We start from the raw sequence: 13,776 nt of genomic DNA, 5'->3' as shown, positions 1-13,776 counted from the left end.
TCAATCAGTTCCCAAGAAGAAAGAAAGGATAAAAATAGAACAAATTATTAAAATTAATGAAAGACTTCTTAACTTGCAAGAATAGGACTGAAGAAGATGCTCGCATTTTTTCTAAAGATTCAACCGTTCCAAATAAGAAAAAAACAAAACAAAATATTGAAATTGATGAAAGACCCTTAAACATGAGTAAAAACGTATGTTTTTTTTTTTGCATTGATTCTGAACTTGTGTTTTGTATTGTGCATTACAAAACTTTTAAACATTTGGATATTTTCTGCCTGCAAAACAAAGGCAAAACAAAGCGATGGAAGTGGTTAATTTTTTATGAAAAATTGGATGAATCCAGCTTTTCTCTGACAGACATTGTTTTCAAAAATCCAATTTCAAGGAAACAATGAAGCAAATTCCATTTCGATGAAGATTGATTCAAATTGATGCTTTATGAGCTTGCAAGCTGAAGTCTTCGCGATTATGATATTTCTTGGTTTTAAAACCTTTAAACATTATCTGTTAAAAATACTAAAACATGTGTGATGATAATGTTTCGTAAGTTTCCTAACTGAGAATCGTATCTAAAACCAAAATGAAATAATAATAATAATTCACTTACTGAAAAAAATTTGAAGAATTCAATATTTTTCAGAATGATGTAATCAAAACTATCTTGATGGGAAAAAATTAAGAAAATTATTTTTGAAAGGAAGATAATTCGAAATATTCAGGTCATTCATTTTATAAGAGAACTCAAAAGTTAAATTATTTACATTTTTTTAAAGAGTGTAATTGACATAATATGCCTGAACCTATGTTTTTTCCCTTATTTTTGATAGAACTCATCTACTGAGTCGAGATGACTCAGAAGATACTGCGCTCGCCTCACAATGAGGTGATCCGGGTTTGAACCCCAGTGATGACTGAAATGAATTTCCCAGTTAGCTCTACCTACAGTGCTAACATGAAATATCCTTTTTAGTAGACAGATCATGGGTTAGAGTTCTCTTGGAGTTTGGTCAATCGTGGTTTGTTTTCATGGATTCCCACCCCATGTAACGCAAATGCGAGTTAGTTCCATAAAAAAAATGTCCTGCACGAATGCAAATTTCTCCCAATACTTGATCCATCCCAGTGATAATTGGTTGATACGAATCCAGCTCACACCTACCACAGTGCTGACGCCTTCCAATTATTAGAGCGTTCGCTCTCCAAGGAGGTTAACTGGGTTCGAATCCCAGTGATGAGTGGTCAATACGAATTTCGCACCCGGCTCGCACCAACCACGTTGATGACGTAAAATATTCTCAGTCTTAGTGGTAGACGGATCATGGGTTAGAAAACCCTTGCAGTCAGGCTAAATGTGATAGGCTTTCTTAGTTTTCCTCTCCATGCAAAACAAATGCGGGTTATATCCCTCAAAAAGTCTTCCGCGATGACTAGTTTATCTCAATGTTTTTTTCAAAAGTTCCCTTGTCTTCTGGAATGGGTTCAAAATTTCCAAGCTACGGAGTTGAACATAAGTCACAGTATACTCAAAAAAATTTGGTCGACTATTAACGACAGGTACAAAATAACATATTTATCTACTATAAAGAGGATTCAACAATTCGACAAACGATTAGTATGTAATTTATAAGAATGATTTGCTTCATTTTTACATTAAAATATAGCATAGAAATAGCTTTCTAAGAATGTCTGTTAAAATTCTCCTCAGAATCATCTTAGAAACTCAATTTTGAAATAATTTAAATTGTATTAAACATAGAAATTGTTTGGAGAAAATTCAAGACATTTATGAAGGAAAATAAATCATATTAAAACTTATATGAAAAACTTTTCTCCTCTAAACTGCATTTCTCGATCCAATATTTCTTTTCTATTAACCAATGAGCTTTTCTAAAACTTTTACATAAATAGCAAAAACATATCACGAATATAAATGCAGCAGAAGTAGAATATCTAAATATATCTGAAACTTTTCAAGAATTTATTTCAGAGGAATTCTCCAGCACTTTTTTCAAATCTGACAACGATAAAACAAATTTTATATTTTTCTTTTGAAAAACAAATCACAGACTTGAATGCACAAAAAACTTTACTGGTATTCTTTAATTTGAGTTAAAGAATTTATTCAGCTCTACGATCAAATTAACATTTATATTCTTGTAATTTAATAACTTCAATTTTAGTAAATTGAAAACTACATGTTTAACGAAATATTTTAAGTATGTTTAGTGAATTGCTGTGTAGATCTATTAAGAATGCATTTCAAGATTTTTATTTAAATTAAAAGTTTCATTTTGTATCTACATTTTACTATAAAATTTATCAATAATATTTACGAGTTTTTTTTATTAAACCTGTAGCTATTTAGAAGGATTAAGATTAAAGTAATTTTTCAAATCTCACTTGATTAAAGTTCTGGCAGGAATAATTAAAAAATTTAAGAAGTTTAAAAAATTTTAATAAAAACTTAATTTTCAAGCTAACAAGAAATTTTTAAGAAAAAAACACAATTTGCACTTACAGCATGATTTTGTCTCACGATCCAGGAGAACAACGTGTTTTGCGTCTGACGTCAGTTTGCGAGTTGAGAATAGAAACAGCAATATCTCCTTGACTCAAATGACGATGGGGTTGGCTTAGCGGTATCGTCCGCCAAACGTAGTGCATAGCGTGGAGGTAGCGGGTTCGAATCCTGCTATTACCCTGGCTGTGTCTTCGTGCTGTCCTCCTCTGTATTGTGCTATCTGTCCTTCTATTTGACAAAAATTTATAAGCCTAATTGAGCACTCAAGCCTGCCAATGTTTGTAATTCCAATAAATAAATTAAAAATCAAATTAGGGCCTCCTTTATCAAGCATTCTCTTTCCGTCAAATACTCAACAACATGGAGGTACTGAATTCGAATCCTGCCGTTCTTCTTAGATGTATACTCGAAATACATTTCTCTAACTTTTGTTACCTGTTCGTCAACTTGACAAGGATCCCACAGTTCCCGATAGATCCAAGGCAGGGTTCACTATTGATCACCAAAGTAGAGCATTACTAAGCGTGATTGTAACCGTTCTGATCAGCCTGGGAAAGAATTGAAGGAGTGGCTTAACGATCATCGCTTAACTCTTCTACTGCTATTTGGCGGAGCGGTGAGATCACACGTCCAGATAGACCCCATATATCGTATTTGAAAGGCACACACAAGCCTGAATATATGTTTAACAGTCCCGCAGTGAACTGATCGTTAAGACACAGTTCCCAGCAGATCACTGAAGTCAAGCATCACTGACTGCCAAGAGTGTGCAGTATTGGTCCTCGTTAAACTGTTCTACCGTAAAGTGTTGTACTTAGCGTGCAGGTCGTCGGGGTACCGAAGCGAGGGTGCCATCCCCTCTGCAGAGGATTAAAATTGTGATGGCATGTCTTCGGATCATCCTCATGAATGCTTCCCAGATCTTCGCCAATAGCCCTTTGTGCAGCTCTAGTGTGACGTAAATGAACTACAAGAGCAACAATATATTTGACAATAAGAAAATTGACCCACAGAGGTCAGGGGTGACTCTGGCTGAGTGTTCTCGCCGTTCTGCGAAGCAATTTACAGCTTGAAGGTAGCAAGTTCGAATGCGGCCGTAACTCTGTATGTATCGTTGTGACATCCTTCTCTAACTTCAACTTGAAGTACTGTCAATACTTCAACTTGACAAGAACTTATAAATTGTTCTTTGTAATAAACGCACTTGCATATATAAAAAATTATACTGCGCAGTTTTCCATTATTGTCGGTACATTTTTATTGGCCGGAAAATCACTTTGTAGCCTCCAGTTTTCCCGATTTAAATATTTTTTGGTTGTCATTCGCATAAAATAATTGAAGTAGTTGTAGTTCATTTACGTCGCACTAGAGCTGCACAATAGGCTATTGGCGACGGTCTGGGAAACATCCCTGAAGATGATCCGAAGACATGCCATCACAATTTTGATCCTCTGGAAGGGGGGGTGGCATCTCCGCTTCTGTAGCCCAACGACCTGCACGCGAAGTCGAGCACTTTACGATAGAACAGTTTAACGAGGACCAATACCGCACACCCTCGGTCTCTACGCAGACTGGTCCAAGTGGTCACCCACCCGCACACTGACCGCAGCCAGTGATGCTTGACTTCGGCGATCTGCTGGGAACCATGTCTTAACGATCAGTCCACTGCGGGACTAAAATTAATGAAAGTCGTGAAGGTATTGTTTTCTTCCAGAATATTTTTGCATACCAAATTTAAAGATATTTACCCATAGTATTTATTTTTCGTATTTTACTCTGATATTATTACGTTTTAATTTTGATTGTTTTCTGAATTAAAAGTCAAAAACTAATAGNTTGAGAATAGAAACAGCAATATCTCCTTGACTCAAATGACGAGGAGGCTGGCTTAGCGGTATCGTCAGCTAAACGTAGTGCTTAGCGTGGAGGTAGCGGGTTCGAATCCTGCTGCTACCCTGGCTGTTACGCGCTACGTGCTGTCCTCCTCTGTATTGCGCTATCTGTCCTTCTATTTGACAAATTTTTATAAGCCTAATTGAGAACACAAGCCTGCTAATGTATGTAATTCCAATAAATAAATTTAAAATCATATTAGGGCCTCCTTTATCAAACATTCTCTCTCCGTGGAATACTCAACAACATGGAGGTACTGAATTCGAATCCTGCCGTTCTTCTTGGATGTATACTTGAAATACATTTCTCCAACTTGTGCTACCTGTTCGCCAACTTGACAAGGATCCCACAGTTCCCGATAGATCCAAGGCACGGTTCACTATTGATCACCAAAGTAAAGCATTACTACGCGTGATGGTAACCGTTCTGATCAGCCAACGAAAGAATTGAAGGAGTGACTTAATGATCATCGTTTAACTCTTCTACTGCTATTTGGTGGAGCGGTGAGATTACACGTCCAGATAGGCCCCATATATCATATTTGAAAGGCACACACAAGCCTGAATATATGTTTAACAACCCCGCAGTGGACTGACCGTTAAGACACGGTTCCCAGCAGATCACCCAAGTCACGCATCACAGACTGCGGTCAGTGTGTGGGTGGGTGATCACTTGGATCAGTCAGCGTAGGGACCAAGGGAGTGCGGTATTGGTCCTCGTTAAACTGTTGTACCGTAAAGTGTTCGACTTCGCGTACAGGTCGTCAGGCTATCGAAGCGAGGGTGCCATCCCCTCTGCAATCAAAATTGTGATGGCATGTCTTCGGATCATCCTCAGGATCGCTTCTTAGACCGTCAATAGTCCATTGTGCAGCTCTAGTGTGACGTAAATGAGTTACAACAACAACAAATTATTTGCTATTTAAGAAAAAATGGTTGCTAATCGAAATTATTTATGCTAACTAATCAATCTTAATGGAATCATAAGAGAAAATTTTTTTCATGAGAGATCTTTCGTACTAATTACCAATTAAATTAAATCCATATTAAATTTAATACTAAAAGAGCTGTTGGAATCATTTTGATCATTTGTGCCAATTCTTAAGCTGTTTTTGAATATTCACGTAAGCTTCGAAGCTCATATTTTTTTTTTACTTTTCCTAAGTTATTTCTTAATATACTATATCAAAATTTCGTGCGTCTATGTTGATTATTAAAATACATAATTATAGAAATATCAAAAACTGCCATTCAAAAGGAACCATTACCTTACTGGAAAAAAATTAATACCATATTTTAACTTTTTACAATGAATTTTTTGACATTCACTATAGCTCTCGACTATCTAAGCTACGTTTTAATATGTTTAAATATGTATGTTTGCAGAAAATATATTTCACTTTATTATCGAGAATTAACGGAGAATATATCCTATTTGAAGAAATAGATAGAATGCAATTTCAACTCAAACAACTACAAGCCATTATGTAAGGACTTTAAAGTATGTCATAAATACAACTCATACAAATTAACTACGCATTCTAAACACACAAACTTACTTTCAAATTAGTAATATAGGAATCGAGTAAAAATGACGCATTTACTTAAAACGACAGGGACTATGCTTCAAAAGCACTTTCTTTACATTTCAGAATCGATACGATGAGAGAGAAAACAACGAAACCAAATAAACTTTAAAAAGATGGTATCCCTTTTTAAAAAAATTAAGTGATCATCTTCCTATTCATTTAACCTAACACTCGAGAAAAACAAAAAAGTATTCAAAAAGAGTACTACTCTTAAAATAGCTATCGAACTGTTTTCAATACAACATCGCTATCTAAATCCAAGAAGTGATCTTGAGAATTTAAATGAAATATGTTTATTTTGTTTTGATCCTTTGCAGAAAAAGCTTCTTCGGAAAAAACTTTAGGCTAAGATTTTGAAAACAGCCTATAATACCGGTTCTATGGAAATTCTTTGGGAATAAAGTAGAAATCTAGAAGCGATTTTAAAACCCGAAACGTTTTTATATACCTGCAACAGAAGTTACGAAAGGGAAAACATAAAAATAATGTTTCGGATTTGTATGTTTTTTTTTTCCTTTAAAGTTTTCAAAAGACTCCGAAACAGTTCATATTGGTAAAAACAAAATTTTTTATTTCAAATATAGGGATTAATAAAAAATTTCAAAACTTAAAGTTGCATACAAAAATTTAATCCTAGAATTGCTAGTCAAAAAAATATAGGAATAAAAATAATTATAATAATCCCAATAAATATATTCTGCATTTAAATTAAGAAAAGGAATGAAGGGTCCTGGTTTCAGGGCATTGGGGATATATCAAGAGGTCTTGTGTTCGAACCCCGTTCACCGTGTTGCTGATGGGTGCCCGCTAAATCTGTCGGGGTCACAAAGTCCTCCAAGTTTCCATAACAAATTACTGCCTTTGGGGTACTCGTCTTATTTTATTTTATAACCTTCGTTGAACAGCCCACCCAATTTTTGGGTTTACGACAACTAATGTTCAACTCCGTAGCCTTGTAATTTTAAACCTAATCCGGAAGACAAGGGAACTCCTGGATCTAGTATTGGGAGAAATTTCGCCTTCGTGGAGGATTTTTCGAGGAACTAACCCGCATTTACGTTACATGGATAGAAAAAACACGAAAACCTCCCATGGTTAGCCAGATGGCAAAGGGACTCCAACCCATGATCCGCATACCACTGAAAATACTTAACGTCAGCACTGTGGTCGGTGCAAGCAGGATGCGGATTTCGTATCGACCAGTCACCGCTGGGATTCGAATCCGGATCACTTATTTGGAAGGCGAATGCTTTATCCCCTGAGCTGTCATGGCTCTAGCCACAATCTGGGAAAAATGGTCTCCATAGTTTGATCTGGAGGACGATAAAAAGTTTGGACCTTATACTTGTTTCGCCATATCTCGAGAACTTTTTAAACGAATTGATTCATTTTTGCACAGAATTATAAAATTCTTTTATCTAAAAATGAGGCTACTCTCTATATTTCGGCAATCAGAAATCCGAATCTGTCGAAAAAAAGGAATGTATATTCAGAGAAAGCACGTTGTGTCCGATTTCGTTACTTAAAATATCGTCTGTACTAATTAATTAGCATATTTGAGGTTAGCCTTTCGAATCATTAAGAAGGAGTCCTAGAACGTGAAAACCCGATCATGAGATCAAAAGTTATTCAGGGTGGACAATTTTTATTTTGCCCACTGTGCACTACTTTCCTAAAGCTGAAATTTTCCATCAAATTTGAAATATTTGTTCGTTATGTCTTTGCAAAAAATTCAGTTATGCTTTTTCTTGCAATAAATTATACCTAAAAATGGTATTTAATTACATATAAAGTTTAATATCTCACAAAAAATTAACCTATTTATTCAATAAAAGATCCTTTGTTAAGCCCAGAACTTTTAAACTATTTTGCTTTTCATACGGAAAGAAATTTGTGTAGCTCTCAAACAGTATTTATTTCAATTTAAATACACTATGTATTATCTGAAACAAAAATATAGTTCAAATATAGCCTTCTACAACTATCAAATAGTAGTTATTTCAACTTCAAAAATACGCTATGAATTATCTAGGACAAAAATAAAAAGCAAATATAGCTTGTACTAAAAACTAAATCAGAATTTTGAAAAGAAATTATTAATAAACGATATCAAAAACCTAAAAAGAAACGTATTTCCAATATAAGACGTCAAAAATCGAAACATCCAATCAAACGCATTTCAAATATTCTCATAACTTGTATAATATATATATATTTTCCTATATTAAAAAAAGTGAAACGAAATTAAATGGGTAAAAAGTCATAAAAACCAATGACAAATATTTATTTTATAAATAAATTTAATATCCCTGACCATAAATCTCTTTTAACTCTACAAATGTTTCTCTTATGTTGGATTTTATCAGAAATATTTTTGTTTTCTATTTGGATGTTTTTTCATATAACTTTTGAGTATTTAAGAGAAAAAGAAAAAAATGGGAAATATCAATTGAACTTAGAAATGTTTTTCCATGCAACCATTTTTTTTTCATATTTGCAATAAAAGAAAACTTAACTAATAAAAAGAAATTACTTTATTTCATTTTATTAAACAAAGAATTTATCTAGACATGACTAGAAAACACAATGTCATAAAATTGAAACACTTTAGCTGCAATTGCGAGGAGCAATAATAAAATTTGGATTTTTCAGTCTCCGTTTTTTTAGATTTATTTGAATTCTCCTAAAAGTTAATAGAAATAAAAAAAATTGAATTTTTGTTATAAATAAGTATTTTGTTATAAATAAATATTTCCTACAGATCATTTTTTTGTAAAGTCTACAGTTAGACTTTATTAGCAATTTTTTAAAACGAACCATGAAATCATTTCAAAATAAAATTTCTCAATTTGTGAAATATTTTTAAGTAGCTATCCATATCTTTCTTTACTAATTAAAATCTAAGATTAAATATGAAAAAATGAAGTAGAAAATATAAATATATATAGAGAGAAAAATAAGAAAAAAAACATGAAAATACTTAAGTATAATACTGTCTTAAATAAAACATGGAATTATGAAATACTTCCGGTTTTCTGTTTATCTCTTCGGATTAAAATCGGAAGAGCCGCTGCCTCTGCGTTGGATGCACAACTTTAAATTACAATTACTTTCCAGCTTAAAAATAAGAAACTTGAAAACATGAAAGCACGATGAAGAAAGCACAGAGAATACTATTAAATGGAACATTTTAACGTTCGTTAAATTTTTTAGATTTAAAGCAAATTATTGACTGTTATATTTGTTGTTAAAAATACCATGTGAGCAATATTTTCTGACATCAAGTGAATTAATTTTCATCGCACTCAAGGATAATGTCATCGAATCATTATTTTAAAAGCTATTTTAAATCACAGGCTTGTGTTGTTTAATGTTGATCTCTTGAGGGTGTTTTCTCTAAAGAAACATTTTATAAAATCGATGGTAATTTTAAAAAAATTTAAAAATTGAAGTTTTGTGATCTTAGCGCCAAACCATCGAGAAAATTGCGAAATAGATGTAAATTAACACAAGATTGCCGTGATCGATAAGTAAGGAAAAGCATTGTATATAATTAGCCATTCTTCCCTTTGATTAGTTGGACTTCTAAAGTCTCAATTCTGAGGAATTTAAATATGTTTAACTATGGAGAAGAGAGATAAATTATAATAAAAATATAGAAATAATGATGCTAATGAGGATGATTAAAAATGGATCCAATTCCATACAATATTTTGTTAAAAGGATTTAAAAACACTTAGGCTGTCAAAACTTATTATAAAAAATATAGGTGACATCAGATTATATTTTAGAGAAACTAGATTGATTATTCACCGCAGGTGGCCAGCCGACCCGCGAAGCGGATTGAAAATCTAGACTATTATGAATTAATATTGTTTTCTTTATAACCGTCATTATGTGAACAGCTGACCCAATTTTTGGTTTACGCCAACTAATGTTCATCTCTGTAGCCTTGTAATTTTGAACCCAATCCAGAAGACAAGGGAACTCCTGGATCAAGTATTGAGAGAAATTTACCTTCGTGAAGGACTTTTTGATGGAACTAACCCGCATTTGCGTTTCATGAGTAGGAAGACCACGAGAAACTTCCAATGTTAGTCTGATGGTAAGGGGACTCTAATCCATGATTCGTCTACCACTGTGGATATTTCACGTCAACATTGTCGTCGGTGCGATCTGGATGCGGAATTCGTATCGACCATGCATCGCAGGAATTCGAACTCCGTTCACCTCATTGGAAGGCAAACTCTCTATTCCATGTTCCTTAATGGCTCATCAATATTGTTTGTCATTTTTTTTCACGGTCCGACTGTGGACTAATCGTAAGACACGATTTCCGTGCGTGTGCGTGACAACGGAACCTGTAATCGGCCCTCGTTAAACTGTTCTACCATAAAATGCTTAACTTCTTGAAGCAGGTCGTCGAGTTAGCAAAGCAAGGAAGCCATCGCCTCTGCAGAGGATTGAAATTGTGATGGCATGCCTGTTCATTGTGCAGCTCTGGTGCAGCGTAAATAAACTGCAACTGCAATATATTTTAAAATTATTCTTTGCGTTTTTACCCAACTTTTTAAGATTTTTCGGATGATCAGCAATTTGATACCAGGTTATACGGAGAAAATGCTGTCCAATCAGACACCTATGCATGGGGAATCGAACCTCGGTCCATGCTTTGGTAGGGGAAGATTAAACCCACAAAACTGATAGAATTGTTTTTGTCACATTAAGTATTCATCAGCGATTACAATCAAGCTTAGTCTTGAGTAAGCAAATGCGTTAACACTGGGAAACATTTAATATCGTTACCTCAATAGCCCATTGCGCAAGTCTTGTGGGACGTAAATAAAGCATACTACTACCTATTGTTTCGCAGTTTATTTCTCTAAAATGAATGCTAAACTGATAACATTGTAGCTCCTAACTAAATAAATTCAGAGACAAGTTCTTTAATAATTATAAAATTATTAAAGGTTTTATCACAACTTCTAGCCATGAAAAAAAATTATTTCAAATATATATTATTTTATTCAAATTGATATTATCGATTATCGCAGTTATCGGCATTTAACACATACTCGTTTGTTCTCAGTACTTTTAGATACAGCGCTTTATCAGTGCTCCAAATGATAAATACCTTTAAATCCTTCAATTTTTCTTTTTTCTTTTTTATTCTTTGAAAAAAAAAGAGGTTTAAGACATGGGACACATAGATCAATCTCTCTCGAGGAGAGGCAGCCTGATAGCAGGTGAGAAAAATGACCCTTGAGAAGAAACTACATTTAAGAATGTAGTGCGTTTATATCTCTTTGTAACTCTTTCAGAAGGATGGAGAGAATAGTTTTATTCTTTTCTTTTTCTGAATTAAAAGAAAAAAGTAATGTTAAAAAAATGGAAATTTGCATTTAAAATATTTAATTCTAATTTGAAACCGAAAGAACATTATATAACATTTATTACTTATGTATTACTGCTTGCACTAAAATTTAATACTGGAATATTTTTTGGACGGAAACTAAATATATCCTTATATTTATCCTGATTGATAATTTTGTCCTTACATTTAAAAAAAGGAACAAAAGAACTCGGATAAATAAATTATACACTTCTTTATTTCAACAAATGGCAACTGATAAGAACACGCAATTATAATGTATTCTGCAACGACGACATACATATATTCATAGAACCTTTGCAGGAAATATAGTCAAAAACGTCAAAATTAAGGGTCACAAATCAATATTTAAGAGGGAAAGTGAGACAAAATGCTTATCAAACTCTGATGAATCAATATCGAAACATATTAGAGCAAAAGCGGGATTAAATCTAAATTGGGTTTTTAAAACCCAATTTATTTCTAAAATAGGATGATCTGGAATGCTTTCGCTTTTCCTGAGGATCCTCTGCTCTGTGACCATCTTTGGTAATGCTGCAATCAGAGTGATAACTTTAAGGCCAATGTAAAAATTTAAGAAAATCAAAAAAATAAAACGGTATTTACATTTCTCTTAATTTATCATTAATTCTTAAAGTATATTGTTAAAAAAGAACGGAGCAAATAGGATTTGTAATTAGATAGTCATCAGAAAAAATTGGTATTCACAAAATAATTATTTCCACCTATGTAAGCACTTAGACGCCACCAGCCATGTTGAAAATTTATACATATTCTAGCTTTAATATTACGGCAACTATGTAGATTATAAAAACACATCTATTAACAAATATGCCATACATATTTTCGAAGTTTTTGTGCCCTTAGTTAGGATGGCGAATGGTAAGAATTTAGAAGAAGTAAGATCATGAAAGAGGATAGATTGAAGCTGTTTCTTTAACAAGAAGGAGTAGCCGTTTTGTTACGATAAAGATAGGAAGATCAAAGACATACAACAATTTCTTAAAATTGAACGACATTTATGGTAAAAGGAATACCGGGAAAAGATGTAAAGCTATGTCCTCGTGGAAAGAAAGAAGATTTAGCTGACTTGTATCTGTTGGAAAATACTCAACCAAGACTTTTTAAGAGTTACACGTTTAAATGTTTGTCAAAAAATTATGAATTACATAATTAAAATGTTTGGAAGATTCATTTATTCAAAACAATTGATTAAAATTCGGTTGCTTCTGAGGCACAAGATAGAGCGTTCAACTTTCAGTCAGCAAGTCATGGCCTAGGACAACCTGTGGATACAAATCATTTTTTTTGGTAATTAAAAAATGGAATTTAGGTCAACCAGATAAATGGAAGTATTGGCATGATTGGAAAAATATCTCCAAGCACCCATTAAGTGGAAGAAATGTGATGGGCTGAATATATTTTGCTTACAATGTGGGATAGTTCAAGCAAAAGAATTCACGAGCTTTTCAAAATGTCCAAGAAAATCAATTTTCACAGAATGCAGAATTTCTTGAAATAGAAAATTTTATATTTCAGCAAGACAACGCAATCATCCATTCAAATAACAGTACAAAAATTTGCTTTCAAGCCTACTTTTAAAATGGTTAGCTAAGTCTCCAGATCTCAATCCAGTTGGGTGACTTCACACGAAGAGTTTATGCAAATGGGAGGCATTTAGCGTCATCAATAGAGTTAAAATCTACTATCGAAAAGGAATAGCATAAAACAGAACCAGAATTTTGCCCAAAACTAGTTTCATCCATGAAAACTAAAATATTTAAAGTAATTCGGAAAAAATTGCTCTTACACAAGCTTAAAATTTTTTTGCAATATTTTTATATGATATTTCTTATGTTGGTCTTAAAGTTTTACTCAAGCTGAAAGGTTAATTATGTACATAACACTTTTCTGAAAATAATAATTTTTCAGATTATTATCATTAATAATTAATAACACAATTAGATTTAAATCCCTTTTGTTTCCATTTTCTCAATTTTTTTTTCACTGGCTCTGACGTTTTTACTCGGATTATATTAATTTATCATAATCTGATAAACTTTTTTTTCATTAAAATATTGTTTGCAACTTTTTAACTAAATATTTTTGACTTCATTTTTTACAAATATCTCTTTATTGCATATTTAAAGCGATGACTAAGAAACACTTCGTACACATTTCTCTGTCTTCCTTTATTTTTTTCAGGAGTAGTAGTACAATAAATATATTCAATTTCAACTCTGTATATTTTTCAGAAATTATAAAATATTTTTGTCTTTTCCAGGAATACATGATTTATCATTTATAAAAAAAAAATTACTCGTTATTGGTATGTTTTTTCGTACATTAAATTTTCAGACAATTAATAATTCAATTAAT

The sequence above is a fragment of the Parasteatoda tepidariorum genome, chromosome 2 (assembly GCF_043381705.1).
Source record: "Parasteatoda tepidariorum isolate YZ-2023 chromosome 2, CAS_Ptep_4.0, whole genome shotgun sequence".
Lineage (NCBI taxonomy): Eukaryota > Metazoa > Arthropoda > Arachnida > Araneae > Theridiidae > Parasteatoda > Parasteatoda tepidariorum.
The sequence above is the reverse complement of the archived record's forward strand: the minus strand, read 5'-3'. Positions refer to the sequence as shown.